The sequence below is a fragment of the Henckelia pumila genome, unplaced genomic scaffold, assembly GCF_033568475.1.
Source record: "Henckelia pumila isolate YLH828 unplaced genomic scaffold, ASM3356847v2 CTG_176, whole genome shotgun sequence".
Lineage (NCBI taxonomy): Eukaryota > Viridiplantae > Streptophyta > Magnoliopsida > Lamiales > Gesneriaceae > Henckelia > Henckelia pumila.
Window position 1 is genome coordinate 73,929 of NW_027331772.1, and position 6,018 is coordinate 79,946.

Consider the following 6,018-nt stretch of genomic DNA (forward strand, 5'->3'; position numbering starts at 1 on the left):
TGAGCGGGGTAGATCGAGTCTGCGTGTATTGGCTCCTCGCATGTGTTTGAATTATTTTAACTGTGTACTTAATTCCATGCGAGCATGCTTTATTATTGAGAATTATTGAATTACATGGTTATGTGATTTAATTTATAAAGCATGATCTACTTGAGATATAACTGTTTCTGTTATCGACTGGTATCCGATATTCCAAGCGGTTGTAAGGGCACTGATTGTAGCGATTGAGATATCTCGTGTCCTAACCTTTGATTATCAGATGGGTCCTCGTCGAGTGATAAACAGAAACACACCGCCAGTTATCCCTGCAACTGAGCAAGCTAGCACTGAAGTTGATCAGTTGGATGCTTCAGCAACGCCTATGGAAACCTTGCTGAAGAGGTTTCAGTCTTTCAATCCGCCGTTGTTGTTAGGTTCAGAAAATCCAGTTGACTGTGAAAGTTGGTTGGATGATATTGACCAGCTGTTTGATTCCATTGATTACACAGATGACCGCAGAATCAGGTTAGTCATTCATCAGCTACGTGGGGTTGCTAAGAGCTGGTGGATCATGACAAAGAAAGCAATAGAGAATAGAGGTACGGAAGTTACTTGGACTCTCTTTAAATCTGAATTCTATAAGCGGTTTTTCCCTATCTCGTACCGTAAGGACAAGGGAGCAGAATTTGCCAATTTGAGACAAGGGAATCTGAACATTGAAGAGTACGTTGCCAAGTTTGATAGTCTGTTGAGTTTTGCACCACTAATTGCCGGAGATGAAGAAGCTAAGGCAGATCACTTCATAAATGGCTTGAATCCTGACATCTTCACTTTGGTGAACACTGCTAGGCCAGACAACTTTGCGGACGCCATGAATCACGCAAAGGGAGCAGAAGCAGGCTTGTGGAGGCAAAGAGATAATCAGGTGGCACCTCAGCAGCAGAGGCAGTATCAGAACCAACCATCTCAGTATCAGAATCAGCCACCGCAGCATCAGAACCAGCAGCAAAGGTATGAAGGTGGAAACAGTGGGGGAAACAGAAAGGATCAGTACAAGGCAAGAGGTAAACAGTTCAAGAGGCAGGGGAACAGTTCGTCCAGTTCCAGTGGTTCGAAGAAATTCGGTTCAGGACCGAGTTTTGGGTCATCATCCTTGTACTACAGCAAGTGTGGAGGAAGACACTCACCGGATCAGTGTGTGGGAGTCTTTGGCAATTGTAACACCTGTCAGCAATCGGGACACTTCTCTAAAGTGTGCCCACAGCGTAACAGAGATAGATCTCAGAGTGGGAGTTTGTCTAGACCTGCAGCTCAGCCTGAGAGGCAGTCTTCTGCAGTGCACTCTTTCCAGCCTCAGCAGCAGAACATACAGGGAGGTAACTCTAGTGCAAATCAGCCTCCGAGACAGCAGGCACGAGTCTTTGCATTGATAGAGGATCAGGCTCAGGTAGCACCTGACGATGTTATAGCAGGTAACTGTTCGATTTTTGGTTATTCTGCTCATGTCTTGATAGATACAGGTGCTTCCCATTCCTTTATCTCTGAGAAATTTGTGTTATTGCATGCTTTGCCTACTGAGTTGTTGCCTACAGTAGTAGCTGTTACTTCACCTTTGGGTGGATGAATTGTTTCTATCAGATTAGTCAGGAACTGTGAACTGAGTTTTGAAGGAAATTTGTTAGAATTCGACTGTATTGTACTTGGACTGTCAGATTTTGATTGTATTATCGGTATAGATGCTTTAACCAAGTACAGGGCAACAGTCGATTGTTTTCTGAAGGTTGTCAGGTTCAGACCTGAAATGGCAGACGAGTGGAAATTCTTTGGTAAGGGTTCTCGATCTAGAATTCCTTTGATTTCAGTGTTATCTATGACTCGTTTGCTACAGAAAGGTGCAGAAGGATTTTTGGTGTATGCAGTTGATGTACTGAAATCTAGCCCAGCTTTGGTAGATTTACCGGTGGTTAGAGAATTTGCGGATGTATTCCCGGAAGATGTTCTTGGATTGCCACCTATTCGAGAAATCGAATTCAGCATTGACTTAGTGCCAGGTACTCAACCTATTTCTAAAGCTCCTTATCGTATGACACTTATTGAATTGAGAGAGTTGAAGGAGCAGCTTGAGGATTTGATTGCCAAGGGATACATCAGACCTAGTGTATCACCTTGGGGTGCTCCTGTGCTTTTTGTTCGGAAGAATGATGGTTCTATGCGGCTCTGTATCGACTACCGCCAATTGAATCAGGCTACAGTTAAGAACAGGTATCCTTTACCCCGAATAGATGACCTATTTGATCAGCTGCAGGGTTCTTCTGTCTACTCTAAGATTGATCTGAGGTCAGGATATCACCAGTTGAGAGTGCGAGAGGAAGACGTACCTAAGACCGCATTCAGGACGAGGTATGGTCACTTTGAGTTTATAGTCATGCCATTCGGTTTGACTAATGCTCCAGCAGTTTTTATGGGTTTGATGAACCGTATCTTTCAGCGTTATTTAGATGAGTTCGTCATTATCTTTATCGATGATATTCTTATCTACTCAAAGAACCGTACTGACCATGCAGAGCACTTGAGGACCGTACTGCAGATTTTGCGAGTTGAGCAGTTGTTTGCCAAGCTGTCTAAGTGTGAATTCTGGTTAGATCGAGTTGTCTTTCTCGGTCATATTATTTCTAAAGATGGGATTTCTGTCGATCCCAGCAAGATTGAAGCGGTCATGAATTGGCCTAGACCGAATTCAGTACCTGAGATCTGAAGCTTCATGGGTTTAGCTGGTTACTACCGTCGTTTCATCGAGGGTTTCTCGTTCATTGCCAAGCCTATTACCCAGCTGACTCAGAAGAATGCGCCTTTTGTCTGGACTTCAGATTGTGAGGCTAGCTTTGTTGATCTAAAGAGGAGACTGACCAGTGCTCCGATTCTTTCTATCCCGAAGGGTACTGGAGGTTTCACAGTCTATTGTGATGCTTCTAACTGAGGCTTGGGTTGTGTTCTTATGCAGCATAAGCATGTGATAGCGTATGCATCGAGACAACTGAAACCGCACGAGACCCGTTATCCGGTTCACGATCTTGAACTAGCTGCGATATTCTTTGCACTGAAGATCTGGCGTCACTATCTTTATGGTGAGTTTTTCGAGATCTTTTCTGACCATAAGAGCCTCAAGTACTTATTTTCGCAGGCATAGCTGAATATGAGATAAAGAAGATGGTTAGATCTGTTGAAAGATTTTGACTGCGAAATCAAGTATTATCCCGGGAAGTCGAATGCAGTTGCAGAAGCCTTGAGCCGAAAGCTTTGTTCTTTATCTCTTTCTACTATTGGTGTTTCTCAGTTGATCGATGATTGTTGCACTTCTGGTTTAGAGTTTGAAACAAATAGGGAGACTATTAGAGTGTTTGCTATTCAAGGCAAACCGGAGTTGTTTGTTGCAATCAGAGAAGCACAGAAGTTTGAGCCGAGCATTCAGGTTTCAGTAGAGAAAGTCAGATCTGGGCATCAGTCTGAATTCCAGGTTAGAGATGACGTCTTGTTTGTGAATAACCGTCTTGTTGTGCCAGATATTGCGGAGTTGAGACAGCGTATTCTCCGAGAGGCTCATTGCAGTCGGTTCAGTATCCATCCTGGAGGTCGTAAGATGTACAACGATCTAAAGAGTCAGTTCTGGTGGAAGATAATGAAGAGCGACGTAGTGAAGTTTGTATCTCGGTGTTTGAACTGCCAGCAAGTAAAAGTAGAGCGGAAGCGACCAGGAGGTCTTTTGCACAGCCTATCTGTTTCTGAATGGAAATGAGATCACATTTCTATGGATTTTGTCACGAAGCTACCACGATCCGTTCGAGGATGCGATGCTATTTGGGTAGTGATCGAGCGATTGACGAAGTCTGCTTGTTTTATTCCGTACAGGATGACGTATCGTCATGATCAGATGACTGAGTTGTATGTTAGCAATGTTTTGAGATTGCATGGTGTGCCGAAGTCGATCATTTCAGACATAGATCATAGATTCACTTCGCACTTCTGGCATAGTCTTCAGGAGGCACTTGGTACTCGATTGCATCTGAGTACAACTTATCATCCTCAGACAGATGGACAGTCAGAGCGGACTATCCAAACGTTAGAGGATATGCTGCGATCGGTGGTGCTAGACTTTGGCACTAGTTGGCAGGATTCTTTGCCTTTTATCGAGTTTTCTTACAACAACAGCTTCCAAGCAAGTATCGGTATGGCGCCTTTTGAGGCTTTGTACGGCAAGAAGTGCCAATCTCCGCTGTTTTGGGATGATTTGTCCGAGTCACCAGATTTGGGGCCGGAAATGCTTCGAGGTATGGCAGAGCAGGTTAAGATCATTCAGACCAGAATGAAATCAGCTCAAGATAGACAGGCGAAGTATGCGAACTTCAGACGTAGACCTCTGAGTTTCGAGCAGGGAGACCGCGTTTTCCTTAAGATTTCTCCGTTCAGAGGCACTGTTAGATTCGGTAAGAGAGGGAAGTTATCTCCGAGATTCATCGGGCCGTACGAGATTCTCGAGAAGATAGACGATCTTGTCTACAGACTTGCACTTCCTCCGTCTTTATCTGGTATTCATGAAGTTTTTCACGTCTTTATGATGCGAAAGTATCATCCAAATCCTTCTCATATCCTTCAGCCCGACGAAGCCGAGTTAGACGAGACTCTGAGCTACTTTGAGCGACCGATTCAGATCCTTGATCGAAAGGAGAGGCAACTCAGGACCAAGTTGATTCCATTAGTGAAAGTGCAGTGGAGCCGTCACGGAGTCGAGGAAGCGACTTGGGAGACAGAGTCTGACATGAGACAGCGTTTTCCAGAGTTATTCGGATGACGTGAGTTCTTCTCACTGTCTTTAGTTCTTATTCTATCTTATGAGTTGTGGTTCTCGTTGATTTCGAGGACGAAATCTTTTCTTAGTGGGGGAGAATTGTAACGCCCCGTTTTTATCTTAAATGAGTTTATTTGAGTTAATCAGAGATTACAGAGTTCTCGAGCCGGTTTGATTTTGATCAGGGTCCTTTTTTCAAATTTTGGAAATTTTAGGGACTAAAATGCAAATATTGATTTTTATATATTATCTACACATAGATTTTAATTGGAGAAGCCTTCATCTTCCTCTCCAACCATGAGCCTCCATTGAAACGCCCCTTTTGGAGTTTTGAGCTTTCAGATTTCCTTCCGAGCTCGATCCGACCGTTGGAATTTATTTCTGAAGGCAGATTAGTGATACTGCAGTGAGAGCTCCGTTATACCATAAGTATTTCTCCGATCGGATATGTTTTGTTTTTTGGAGGTTGTTAGAATCGATTTAGATTCTAGTATGTTGTTCTTGGCGGAGTTCGGATCGTTTATTATCTGTCGGTTTTGAATTAAAGCGACGTTCAAAATTGTTATGATTTTTGGAAGCTATTTTCGAAAATCATGATTTTGAGATTTGTTGGGTTTGTCTTGTTGTTGTTGTATTAGCATTGAATTGAGTTGATATTGGTATTGAACTGCTGTCTGCGTTTCCGGTTTGTTCAGTTATAGCCGTTATGCCGTCGGTTTGAGTTTTGGAGTTTCGAACCGTTTTGAGTTATGAACTTGGCTTGTAAGTTGATCGTGGCTATTGATCAATCATCTCTTGTATTTGTACAGATTCGTTGGAGTTGTCGAGCCCTGTGTTAGCAGCATTTGATTGTCGAGAGTTGGATGAAGAACGGTAAAGACATTTCCATGAACCGTTGATTGTTGTTTAGGTTGTATAGTTGTTGATGCAATCTTTTGTTGTAGCTTTCCAGAAGTTGGAACTACTGCCTTGAAAGGTAAAAGCAGTCATCGTAGTGGGATAGCATACTCGAGACAGCTTAGTTCTTGAGTTTCCCTTTTTAAATCACATACTTGTTTGTACACTTGTTCTAGCATGAAGAACTTGTGTCTTGTTGATTTCTTGGACTTTTGTTATGTGACTTATGTTTATGTTTCTGTTATGCATTCATCTTGAGCCAATCTTGCTTTCAGCGGGCAGAACCACCCTTTTTGTTT